This window comes from Coturnix japonica, chromosome 4, assembly GCF_054131305.1.
Source record: "Coturnix japonica strain WE chromosome 4, WE-NBRP24, whole genome shotgun sequence".
Classification (NCBI taxonomy): Eukaryota; Metazoa; Chordata; class Aves; order Galliformes; family Phasianidae; genus Coturnix; species Coturnix japonica.
This window is the reverse complement of record NC_140666.1, coordinates 28,255,476-28,270,156: the sequence shown is the minus strand read 5'-3', so window position 1 is coordinate 28,270,156 and position 14,681 is coordinate 28,255,476.

Here is a 14,681-nt window from a genome sequence, read left to right as displayed (position 1 = left end):
CTCTCATTGCAGTTTCTAATTTGGTATTTAAACAATCTGCTGTACTGTGCCCAAAATGCATAAAAATAATTAAAAAAAAAAAGATAATAATCATTCTGGATTCTTAATCTGTGAAGAGCGTAGATATCTCAAATAGAAACAACTGGAATAAACAGGAATAAAAGATAAAATAAAACCTTCTCAAACACAGTATTCAGACAGAACACACAGAATGTGTGCAAATACTAATTGAAGTCATCTTTTAAAACAGAAAAGAGTTTGGTGGTGGTTTGTTTCTGGTTGTTTTTTTGTTTTTTTTTTATGTGTCTTGCCTGTTTGCTTTTTTGGAACTCCAAAAACCCTGGTAATTGCTGGTGACTTTAAGAAGATCTTGAGTTCATTCCAAGCTACTACACTCTATTTCAACTGTGAATCTGCCTTTTAGTTGCTTTTAACTATGGATTTTTGACCTTCATGACAATGCATAGATTGCAGATAACAATGTAAATCAGACAACATGTTCATTTAGAACAATGAACAGCACCTGTTTCTAAAATAATTGGGGTCTAGAATGCTTTGGTTTATGATGCCTAAAATGATCATTCAGTACAAAACCAGTTATTCATGCCCTATTATCAGGAATATACCCCTGCTCAAAAGTAGTGCATAGATCTAAGGCAGTGGGTCTTACAGGAATAATTAAAGAGACACAGGTGCCAAAGGGCTCTCCTGATTAGAAATGGACTTGCTTAAATGCACATTGCAGTTAATGGGCAATAGCTCATCATTATGCATCTATCAGTCAGCTTTATGATACAGTCAGTGTCCTGTTCAATTTTACTGTTTATACAGCTAAGCCTTTTCTAACAAACCCGCTTCAGTGAAAGCAAAACCTGATGTGATATGAAAATATTAGGTAAAATATTAAATCTGTCAGTTCTCAAGGTTTAGGTCATTCAATTCAGCAAAATTACAACTGAAACTGTTGACATCATTAGAGTTAAATGAATACGATGATTCAAGGAATAAAATAACTCCATTTCTTTTAAAGTTCTCTGAAATGTTATACTCAGAAATACAAAATGGCAACCGGAGGAGAAAAAAAAAAAAAAAAAATGGCTCTCACATAATGAGCAGAAAATATCTGCTCAAGTAATTAGATAGAAAAAATAGGAAAAAAGGCAAAAATAGGCCACACAATACAGCTTTCAGTGTTATTTGTTGCCAGGATCAATAAATAAGGGATCTATTTGCAAATAAAATGAGTCCCTAAGACTTCAGAAAAACCTTAACTACATGATCTTCTCAGCTGGAATCTGGAGTCTGTTTTTTTGACATAGGCAGAGCAATAAAAAGAGAATAGCAAAGTAAATTGCAAATATCTGTGATGCTAAAACATTGTATGAGGTGAGAGTTACTTAAAATACAATCTGTATCTTTAATTCCTCTATACATAGCTATTTGTATCAGGAAGAGGGTATGGAGAATAAAGGAGAGACTTTCTATTTGCATAGCCATGGGATGTGCATTGCTGCAGGTAGCAAGCAGAAGGCAACACAGCTCTTGTTTTTCTGTAGGTCACTGCTTGGAGGCCACACAGGCCATTTAAAAGACTGACATCAGCAGCAGAGTTCTTTGGCACTGGGAACTCAAGAAGGTTATCTTCCTATAATTGCTCCCTAAGCACCACCAGAAGCAAGAGAGCTTTTCATTACCTCCACTGTAGCTCTGTGGTTAAATGCCACAGCTAAGACCTTTATTTGTCATTGTGTTCCCATTTTTTCCTACCCTTCTGTAACATCTGATCTGTTCTCTCACTTTGTTTTTCTCAGATGCAAAGCACTTGGGCAAGGAGAGATTCTTCTAAGCAGTGTGCATTTCAGATTATATTAGACGGATATGGAGCACCATAGAATTAAAAGGTCTTACAATTTTTTTTTCCTAGAACTCCCATTACGCTTGATATTTATCATAAGATTCCTGTTACTTACATATATAATTTTACAAGGGATGCATATTATTTAAAAATCATATAATATCCACTTTTCTTGTATACCAGCAAAATAATAATTAACAGTAATAATTAAGCTCAGACATTGAGAGGAAAATACTAAATACTAATGTCTTTAAAAACTGAAACTGTGACTAGCTTTATTTAGTTTCTAATGTTTAGCTAGCTAAGGTTATCTACAAAACGGACTGTAGTAGCTAAGACATAAAACAGTGGGGGAAAACAAATAGTCTCCTTAGCTGGCTCTTTAGAAGGGTTCTTTCACTGTAGATCCCACTGCAGTTTACAAACTGGGTGTAGAAATAAACATATAAGCATTGGAAGTTTTGATGAACTATATTTAGAGTTACACCCATACTCATGTTTTCAGGATTTAGCCTTCTGTTGTAGAACAGTGGCTCCAGAAAATGTATCACTATAAGCACAGGTTTATTTTCACTTTGTTTACATATAGTAACTGAGTAAGCTTATATTCATTAAGAACTTACTCTGTCCAGACAAGAGTTGCTAGCATTCTCTCTCCTTCCCTCACTTGCTGCAGGTAATCTAGTGATAACTTAAGACTGCAGGGTCTGGAAGTTTCATTTTAACTAAAGTCATCTTCACTGAAAATTAGAGAGTAACATTTTATGCAATCTGAATATATTAGTACACACAACTGGCTACAGTGTTTATCACATTTTTATGTCTGTAAGTGGCAGTTGTAAGTACCAGGGAAAAAAAAAAAAAAAAAAAAAAAAAGAAAAAAAAAAAAGAAAAAAAAAAAAAGAAAAAAAAAAAAAGAAGCAACTACTTGGTGAAATGGTGCTGTTGTTTGTTCTCTCTCCTTCCCTCACCATATGGCTTGTGCTTTAAATCCATTTTGTCCTTGTTTTTGGCTGGGTGATGATCTCAGTGAGTCTTAGGGAGCAAGCATCCAGTTCTGCTGCTCTTTAAAGATGTAAAAGTGTATTTCTGGCAAATAATAAATAACTATATGGTGGAAGTTGTAGGTGCAAGCACTCCTGGCTCCCAGACGGCCAGTGAGTTTTAAAAAAAATAATTTAAAAAAAATAATGAATATCACTGTGAAAAATTAAAGTTTTACAAAAGAAAAGCACTTGAAGGGAATATTAATCTTCATGCCTCAGGGCATAAGCAAACCTGTAAGTGATGGGGTGCAGGAAGAAACTTTATCCTCAGGGCAGCTTTTATAATTGCTTACCACATGTCTTCATGCAGCTCTCTTTGAAACATTTTATACTACTGCTAAAAACAGTACTGGAGTAAACGGAAGGATGAACATTTCTGTGTAGCAATTTTTTAATTTCTCTCCTCCACATTACTTTAATGACACTTTCACTTAGAGCTATTTGATCCCAGATTTTACTGAACAGATTCTGAGATGACCTTTTTCTCAGCTAGCTTTTTTTCCCTCCACTTTATATTTTGCTGTGTAGATTTTGCAGAGCCACATAACCACAGCTATCTTATTTGCACTACTCACAGCCTCAGTCTTTCACCCTATAGCCTCATTCACACATTCTGTTTTCCATATTCTGAGTTCTGGTTTGTTTTGTCTAACAGTCTCCTATATTTTCTGGTTTGATTTCTGTTTTTCTTGTGGCTTTTCAAGTCTTTCTGCAAGATTTTCTTCTTTCTCAAGAGGAATAGCTGATATGCCAACACCTAACACTACTTAACTGGAGGGAAAAAGAAAAAAGAAAAAAGGGGAAAAAAACAGCAAACACACATAATAAAAAATAAAATAAAAACAGAACAAGAAGAAAACCTCCAGAATAGAAATGACTGAAACTGTTATATAACTCAGGTTTTCCTTCTGGAAGCTTTTTTTCTTTTCATCATATAATTATTTTTACAGTCACAAACTCTGTTATCAAAATGTTATGGAATAAAAAATAACTTTAGCTAACACAAATTTTATACAACCAAATTCACCAGTTTTAAACACGTGAACCAATTAATCCAAAAACTACGAGGAATTATAGCTTTTAAAGAGATCATTTTCAAGAGATCTATGGTCTGAAGGGAGAAAAAATAGGACAGTGTAGTCAAAGTAAATCAAACATACGTACAGATTGCACAGGATAGTCTAGTTCTGCTAATCAAAAAGTCTTTTATCCTTATGAACTCAGTATAAAACAGTGACAGTTTCTGTAGAAAATGAGGCAGTGAACAACGTAAATTGACCCTCATAAAAACAAGTATTTTTGTTTAATGATAATCATTTTATATTTTATTATTTTTCCATCCAGGATTGAATGAATGTGTCACTAAGTATTTTTTAATAATAAATAATACTTTAATAAGTTTACTTATTTTGGTTACTGGGTTTCCTTTAAACATTACATATACAGAGTTAATTACAGTAATATATAGTTTATTACGATATTATTCCTATGTTTCATTCTGTGACTCAGTGCAGCTAAAAATGTACAGAACTGAGAAAGTGATGATCTTTACTGTATTTCTGCGATCGTATCCAATTTGTTGGACACTGTAAATAAACTCTGATACTCACAAGAAGAATAAGTGTGAAAGAGCCAGGCTGAGAAAAAAAGGTAATACAGTTTATAAAATAGAAACTGAGTGATAATGTTGGACTTGCATTTTGCAAGTGAATCCTCTATTCATCTCCAGCATTCACATTTCTGTTCTTTTTATTCAAAGTAATAGGAACTAACAATTGAACTTCAAAGGACTCAGATCAGTTACTTGGGGAAGATAAGAATTCTTCTCATTCAGAAACATAGATAGTCATTGCACTTAAATGGTGCAGTAGCTGTATGAAAAATTGCTTCTTGGGGTTCAGTGGCTTACAGGGAAAAGCAACCAAAACACTTTAGACCAAATTTCAATGTCTTTTTCTTTCACTAAAATTTCATTCACTCATGCAAAGCAAAGGAAAGTTTGACTAAAATTCACAGTCGCTAGAAGTATAACATGTGCTACAGGACCTCAACAGGGATCACAAAGAGGCAAAATATCTGAGGTCAGGCCTTCTCAGTCTCTTCTTATGACATAACAGCATTATTCCAGACAAAAGATTTCTTCAAAAGACCTTTGGCTCCTTCTCAGAATCTTTAATACAAACTACATGATGATGCTGAAATTTCCACTCTGAATAAAGACAAAAACTCCTCTTACCACCAGGCACCCAAGAGAGGGAAGAAAATAGAAATTCCCCACTAATTATTTACAGAATTTAATTATTTATAATTTGATTCCAATATGATTCCATATGCCAAGAGTCAATTAATTGTTCCTCAAATTACATAATTGTTCTAACAGCATTATTTATTGAATATACTAACATTTTGTTGTAACTCTGCTATTTGTATCAATAGTCCGAATACTTCAGCAATTTAGTCTAAGTTATTTTCCCATAGTATGCAGCTTGGGAAATTAATTTAATTTTGTCCAGTCTCAAAGCAAATGTCTGACCAAATGTAATTAGTTTACCAATACATGAAAAAACATAGAACAGGATTTAATTACATTTACAGAAATTTAATCTAATGCATCAGGCTAATTTTTTGGTAGTACCCAGTAGACCTTGCTAGGGTCAGTATGAGTAAATCGCACAAAATACTGAAGCAATTGCTTTTGCATTCCTCTTCAAAGAATCACCTGCCTCAATATCTATAAGTTGTCAATAGAATTAGTTGTCATGTACTGTTTATAGAATAGTAAAAAAGGAAGTGTTTGGGAGGTGAGGGTTTTTTTGTGTGTGTGTGTCCTCACATAATAGAGAAAAAAAAAAAAAAGTATTTTTTTTTAATAGAACTTTTTTGGTGCTATTTCCCAAAGAAAAACAATCCCAGTTCAAAACTGGGACCAGACACGTTTATAAGGAGAATCAATAACATAATCCTATAACGGTATCACATTCTCTGTAATACTTGTGGCTGCTTTGGAGTACTGAGATCCAAGGGATGTAGGCACAACTGCAAGTAAATTACCTGCAGAGTGGTAGCCACAGAAAAATTTACATGCATGTGAGCACGGAGAATGGCACTGACAGCCCCAGAATGACAAATACCTAAATATTCTTTTCTTCCAAAGAAAAAAGTTATTTTTACTAAAAAAAAAAAAATTTCTATAGTAGTCTACTTATTCTCACATGAAGCTCAATTAGAGCTTTTCACAGTTGTCTTCAGTTTCAATACTGCCCAAATATTAACTTTTAAACACAAATTTACAAGAATTAAAATAAGGACAACTTCTGCCTAATTATGGCATTCATTTGGCAATGCTAATCAATATATTAAAATAAGTTAAAAATAAAATTAAGACTGGAAAGCCATTTTTCAAAAGCCAAACTTGCACTGTTACATCACAAATTATTTGCAGCCAAGGAATGCAGACTTCAAGCCAATATATTTAACTGCTGATGTTTATTTATGTGCAGCATCAGTGTGATTTAGACACCTAACTCCAATAACCACTATGAACATAACAGCTTGAATGAATTACAAGCTATTGGAGCAAGATAAGCCCTGAAGTAATGTAATGCAGCCACACTGACAACATCTAGAATTTTACTGTATGTAATATATGCTGTATATCTGAGCTGAAAGAGAACCAAGAGCAGCCACCTGTAAATAACAGCAAACTTGGAACAAGATGCCTTAAGACATTATTCTAAGAGTACAATGTTGGAAACAGCTTCCACTGTCATCACATCTAACAGAAAAGTAGATTGCCTCAGGTAATATTGTCCCTTTGTCCTAGTCCTATTCCTATCACAAGTGCTCCCTCATCAAATTAGTTAGTTGTTATCACCAATGAACACCTAATGAAGCTACTTCTAAAACTCACATAATGAGTTCTTCTATTATTTTTAATAAGTAACATGTCTAATTTTTCTAATATTTGTCATGTTTGCAGTTATTGTCCTTGACCCTTTGTCTTGCGTGTATTTGCTCTTTGGCCAGTATTGTAGTTGTTTTTGTCTTTTTTTTTTTTTTTTTTAAAATAAATGTCTAGCCAGCAATTATATAATCTCTTAGCCTTTGTTTTGTTAGATAGAAGAAGACAGGCTCTTTTTGGCATTTTCCTGTAAACAATCTCTCTACTTTTCATACTATTTCAGTAGCCTTTATATAAGCTTCCTCTAGATAATCAGAAATTAATAAAGTATCCAGATCAAGACCCTGAATGTGGCTTTTCTTCTTGTATTGGTTTCATTGTTTCTCCACTGGTTTCAGGAAGCACCTAAATTCACAATCAGTAGTTGAGTGAAGCGTTTTCTTTCATTTCTAAGAGATCTGGGATTTATCAGCAAAAAGGGATAGCTAGGCATAGCTTCTATGTTTGTAGTGGAAATGTGACAGCAAGCTGAAAAAATGAAGTGATTGTAAGTATACTTTTGTAATCTAAACTAGAGAAAGCAATCTTAACATTCTCATTCCCTCTCTGAAACATCACAAATCCCAAACATGACCTTCGTACAGCCGTGGCCTGGCAGCCTGTGTCAAACAGAACAACTCCCCACTGCCTCATCTGTGAGCTGTGCTGCTCATAGTGGTTTGTTCAATAATAACAGTCCCAGAGCTGCTTTCATCTCCCATGTTTTTTGACAAAAAGTCTCCAAACCTCAGCAGTGCAAAAGATTGTCATTTATAACTGGATCAAAGAGCCCATTTTATGTTCAGACACTGAAACACTTGTCTGATGCCTAATACATAACCTATGAAAGGTCTGTCTCATGCTCATAAACACTGGAAGCACTGCAAAGAATAGAGTCGGAGACCCAAAAACAACATCAGACTGAAGCAAAGGAAATTATCTTACTGTACATCATTATAAATTAGAGCCAGAACAGACTTATTCCTGAATTTTTATCAAGGTTATGGTCTCATAGGGACATATTTCTAGAGCAAAAAGTGGTGTAACTGCCAGAGCTACAGAAAAGGAATAGTTATAGAGATAAAATATGTCTGAGAACAGTATGCAGCATCACTGAGAATTTCTCCAGACAACTACTGTTTAATGCTAAGAATAATATTGTTTATCCAATTAGTGATGTTATTTGACAACAATACTTATGTTAATATGTCCTATAACATAGGCAATCCAATGTAAAATGCAAATGAAACTACAGAAATCACAAAAAATGCCTAAAATATTTACTGGAGAATTGAAAACAAAGACAATTTCACACTACAACATATTGCTTACATTGTTGCATATATAAAGATTCATAAATATCTAGTACAATCTTCTAACAGTTTATTAAAATTAATCTTTAATAAATCTGTATTACCTAGTAGAATAAACATATCATATATGACCAGCAATAAAATCACTCCCAAGTTTACAAAAAAGAACCTAATACAGCTACTCCAACAATTTCATACTGACAATGTTGATAAATTAAAGTAAAAATAGTCCCAGTATAATTACTCTTTACCATTAAAAACATAGAAGATATGAAATCTGTATATTTTCTAGTGTTGCTACAGTAACACCAGAATAAAAGTAATTCATTATTAAACACTACTGTAATATTTCCTTACATTGAGTACCTTCCCACCAGTATATTTGTTTGAGAAAAATTTCACTTGCATGCAAATTTAAAAAAAAAAAAAAAAAAAAAAAAAAAAAAAGAAGAAAAAGAAGAAGAAAAAGAAAAGATGACAGTTCTCACTAAAGAAGTATCGTGTATCCTTCCTGGTATGCATATTGTTTAATGAGATATACCTGAAACATGCCAATTCATATTTAAGCTGTTATTTGCAGGATGCCATGTTCTAGTTTTGGAATGATAAGCACATTTTTACATAAGACAACTTTAGAAGAAAATTCTGTATTATTTCTTACATTAGCACAGAAGCATCTGTTAACAACACAGAATAAATTGATTGTAGGTAGCTGTCACACGTTACTTAGATTTACCTATGCCTGTGACAGGGGAAGCCACCCCATAGGGCCCCCCGGGGCCCTGAAAGGAGGGGGAAAAAGGGAATGGGATAAAAACAGCGGCAATCTAAGGAGGAAAAACTTATTTTACTAAATATGATATCGAAATACAAGATAACACAATATAATATAATTGAAGCTAACAAATCGAACGAAACAGAGAGAGAGAAAGAGTCCCTGAAAACCGAAAGGCCTACTGTGAACTCTAGGCGACACGGCTGGAATGCTTCCCCCTCTCCGAGAAGTTCGAGAGAAGAAGAAGAACACTCCAGCCTGGGAACAAGATTATATAGCGCCCTGGTCCCGTGACTTATCACTACCCATGTTGTTCTCTGGGATATGTAGTCTTCTTCTGTGGACTGAGCATTCAGTAGGAGTATCCATGCTTTACATGATGTTATGATGTGGAATATTGATAGCAAAATTACAAAACCATGACAGTAGCAGAAACATTCTGATTTTAAAACATGTAGTAAACTAGTATAATCATGTAGTAAACTAGTATAATCAATAAATCAACTGTGTAAATGGCAGCCAAAATGTGACTTCTACTTTATAAGTATGCATAACAGTCAGCTTTCTATCCCATTTGTATCACTACACTTTGTATTATTGGGTATTTGTTGGTTTGGGTTTTGGGTTTGTTTTTTTTTTTTTGGTAATTAATTCTGAAAGCATTTCTTGCAAAGACTGTAAGACTGCAATTTCTCCATCATAAAAACTCTATTTTTTGATCACTTTATAGAGCTATTTGAACTCAAAGTAATGTTAGCAACATATTAATTTAAATAACAAGAATGTTAACACTTGAAAATGTCTCAAAAGAAGTGAACCCATTCTGTTACCACTGTAACAATTCACTACAACAGGTATCTCAACACAGTCTGGTTTTCAAAAGGCTTTCGCAGAAAAATAGCCATCTGTGTTTGCACATTCAAATCTGAAAACTTGGATTTGAAGAATAGCAAATATGCAAATGCAATATTCACCTTCAACAGAAGAGATAAAAAGTAAAACCCATTGGTTTTTAGAGGAGCCTATTTTCATGAATTACAAGCACACTTACTCCAGTACAACATAATGTTTCCTTTTGTTGTTTCTTCTTTAAAGACCAGAATACATTTCGTTATTAAAATGGACTGCTAGACTCACCTCCCCCCTCCCCCAGCCTCCCCCCCCCTCCACTTTCTCTAACTGGGTAAATCCTGAAAATAAATAAACAAAATATGAAACAAAAACAACCAAGTATGTATTTATCTTAAAGTTCAAGATATTTATGCCAGCATCACAACTGCGAGTCTGCGAGTTCTGGATTTGCGTGGAGGTAGTTGCGTTCTGAGGAGAGGGTTGCTCTGAACTGTTTGTTTTTTCATTATTTGTTGGTGTTCACTTTACCACTTGGCTTTGATACTATGAGGTGCACAGTAGATTTGAATTTTCCCGCATTGTATAAGTGTACATTGGTGGAAATGAAATGGTACTTCCCATCTCTTGTAGGTCCATGAATTTCTGCAAGTTACTAAATGTTCTAACAGTCAAGCCAGATTTTTTTACATATATGGACTGCCTGAAATCCATGGCTTGTTGACATTATTCACCTCTTCTACAGCTTTCTTTTTTGTGTGTGTTTGTATGCAGTTTTTTCTTTACTTTGAATCTTATTTACCTCTGTTACCCTTTCCCTCCATAAGTGAAAAAGAATCATTAATAATGACTCCTCCAAACAAGTAATATAAGGATATATACTTCTGTGGCTTAAAAAAAAAAAATACAAAAAATAGTAGTTTTATTTCTGTATGGATTTACACCATATATTAGAATAATAAAGACAAGTTGAATAATTTTTTGAAACTCAAGTTTAACTGAAAAATTCTACATCATGTTGTGTTTGAGAGCAATACATAGAAAACTTGTTTTGTTTAGTCATCAGAAATGCTACAGAAAGGATGAAATGTTGCACAACTACAGTAGGCAATCAAGTGCCTTTACATAATGAGTTTCTTTTTTTCTTTTTTTTTCCTGGAGATAACAGTTCTAATTTATTTCCAATCAGTAAACAACACACTACTTTTTGTAACAATTTAAAAAAATGTTTTGCTAATTCCTAATTAATGCCTAATTAATGCTCATTCACACCGTTCATGATGTTTGTCCAACAAAATTACAGAATTTTCATCCATTTAAGAAAACAATGTAAAATATCAGAGCTTCTTGGAAAGAGGGCAGTCTTTTCAAGGTTCATTGAAAAACATTTTTGTTCTCTTTTTCCCCTCAGAAAAATCACTCCATACAAACAGTTATTTGTCTCACTCTACCAAGTGGCATTGACTGCAAAAAGGACTTATTGGAGGTCAAGCTTTGCCCTAAACATCTGCAGGGAAAGTCAATGAAGTCCACACTTCAACAAAACACACAGAACCCACTGAAGTCATTAGAAGAGTCTGAAGGAGGAGAGACATCTGGAAAATGCCACTAGATCACTGAAGAATGAAGAAGGTAAGGACAAAGAGAACATTGCTTCCATTAATATTCCCAAGAAACAACACACTGAATATATGGAATATACTGATTGCATATTCCGAGGCAAAATTAACTTAGGTTACATTAGTTCTCATTTTGCAAACAAAAATGCTTTATTTGTGGGGTCAGGATCTCTGAATCTGCTCAAGCAAGAATCAGTTTGTTATGTAGAGTGACCTCGGCTAGCTCAATTTCTCTGCCCAACAACTTAGTCCTGCAGGAAGTTACTGGAATGTTTAAGGAAAGTTTTACACTTCATACAGGCTATTAAGTCAGCACTGACACGCTATAGATTTATTGCTGCCACTGGCCATGCTTAAACAATCACAGAAGTTAGCCATGGGTGCTGCTGTCATATTCCTAGAGAAAAATTGCAGTTGACACTGAATTTTTGTCTGTCATGCTATAGGTATTGGAGTAAGTTACAAGAAGGAAAAAAAAAAAAAAAAAAAGAACTAAAGCTCCATCAATCCTTACATCAATCCTTACATTGACCTGAATTTAAAAGCAGATCCTGGGCATGATGCCAACAGGTCATCTTCACTGGAGTATTGATTCACCAGACCAAGAAAATAGGCAAGTATGAGCATGAAGATAACACTTTCAGAAAAAAAAAAAAAAAAAGCTTGATTTGCTACTCAAGCCAGTGCAGTTGTGCTCCCAGAGACCCTGTTTCACTGCACCACACAGTAGTTACCCATCTAGGAGATGGGGAGGTTGAACGGTGTGCTTCAGACATGTCAAAAGACTGACCAGATTCCTATCTGTGCAATCAGGATGACCCACACCGCTTATCATCCCATAGGGCAATAGTGAAGCAAAGTTCCTAGAAGAGTGGAATCTTCGGAAGAAAAGTCAGTTAGAAAGATTATTCAGCTTTTTGCTGATTCACTATCCATTGAAATCTAGTCCACTATTTCAACAGAGCATTTTTCTGATCACATCTTCAGAACCTGGGTTGTTGATGGGTTAAAATGCTGCTGTATGCCAAGAGTCAATCATTCATAATGTTTTATGAATAGAACTCATTTCTAGTTTAATGTCCTATTGCAGAAAGTCTTACATAGTCAACATTTCACAAGTATGACTGTCTCTTCTACCTCTGAAAGTATGTCTGGCTCAGCTAATGTCAAAATAATTATTTTACCTACTGGTCAATTATAAAATACTCTGAAGGAGGGCTGTGGTAGCAGATTAGTCATCCAAAAATAGTCTTGAACTGCTTCCACACCCCAGAAACAGGATATTTTGAGTTACCGTATATCATTAGAAATAATGGCAGAAATCATCAATAAGCACTCACACTAATGGAGCACAGAACACTCCTACTAGTGACGCAACAGGAGTTGACAGCGTGACCTATTTTCTTTTCACTAGTATTCAAGCATGCCTTCAGTTACAGACCTAGGGGTAAATAAAAGCATTTGAGTTTTCAGGGTACTTAATAGGTTCTAATCAAAATGCTTTTTTTCCCTTGATCAAGTAATAACCCTTCTTGCAATTTGAGAGACTGAAAGCAGATAACTAGAGAAGCCATAAGGTGAACTAGGAAAATGACATAACTTTAGTGAAGGTGCAAAAATATGGAGGACTACAGGTTTTAAGATGTAGAACTTTCACTCATTCCAGTGCCATAGGACCTTTACTGCATACATTTACTAGGTAGAAGATCAAAAGTTCTGTTGCGGTATATCTGTATCAGTTCTATTGTAATACATATGAACAGAAACTCATAGGACTTTGCAAAATCTCTTGTCTCATCACGGTATGATCAAAAAATTTACTATGCAATATTGCCACCCAGTGATAAAGATGACTAAGAACTTGAGGTAAAAATGGAGTCATAGGAGTGAGTCTTTGAAATTCATACTTTGAAAATGGAAAATGACATCCAAAAATAAAGAGTAGAAAATAAAGAGTAGAAGTACTTAAAACACAATGAAAATAAGTTTGGTAGGTACCACAGAATCACCAAGGTTGAAAAAGACCTACAAGATCACCCAGTCCAATCATCCATCTATCACCAAGAGTTCTCACTAGATCATGTCCCTCAACTCAGCATCCAAACATTCCTTGAACACCTTCAGGGCAAGTGACTCCACCACCTTCCTGGGCAGCCCATTCCACTGCCTGACCACTCTTTCAGAGAGGTAGTATTTACCAACACCCAGTCTGAACCCTCCAGGCTCAGCTTGAAGCCATTCCCTCTAGCCCTATGACCACTTACACAAAAGAAGAGGCCAGTCCCCCACTCACAACAACCTCCCTTCAGGAAGTTATAGAGAGCAATGCAAACTTACTAAGGGTGCACTCAATGCACCCTATAGAGAGAGTAGAGAAAGTGAATGATTCTACAAGCCTTACACATTCTTACTACTGGATCATATATTCTTTACTATAACAAGCTGTACAGTAAACAAATATACAGAGTGGCGTAGTTAGGCTGGTATTTTTACAGATCACATAACTAGAACAATTACCACAATGGAAAGAGATAATAAAAAAAAAATAATGAAAATGCTCACCCATGTTCTAGGCTTGCAGAAAAACTCCAAAGGGATCAGTCTCCAAAAAGAGAACCTTCCCTTGTGTCAGTCAGCCTTTAAATGGGGTCTAGGAGGGGTGGAGCTCCAGGCTCCACCCCTTCCAATCACACAGCTGATTTCCCTTCACCTGTGCTACTGCATCTAACTCATAGCTTGCTCCAGGTGATCAGCCAATTATCCAGGCCATGATTCAACAGCTCCCATACACAAGCCAAGTTTACTGTTAAGTTTACTGTAATGTTGCATCCATTTAAAAGACTTTCTGGACCATAAACAACAAGTATTAATTTCCCTTAAAAATCTGCTGTGTTTAAAATGGGAAATTTTTATTTCTCAGGCATAAAAGTTCTCCTTGAAAATGTCTGCCTTCCAAAAAGCTACGTCCCTATAACAAAAAGATATAAAATAAGAATGGATAGAAGTTCTTGGTTCATTCCAAAACAAAGTTCTAATATCATGGAGAGGTGGAGTAGGACATAAAAGGTCTTTTGAAACAGGTTTTGTAGTTCCCATACAATTTAAGAGTCCAGAATGAAACTGGAGAAAAGGTGAGCTCTAAATGCAAGGCCTGTAAGAACAGAGTAGCAAGTTTCCAGCTACCCAAAAGATAAGATTTTCTGTCTACTTGTTATTGATAATGAAATTTGATGGCCAAACCTAAAACAATTTATTGAAGAACTAGCAGCAGCAACAACAACAAA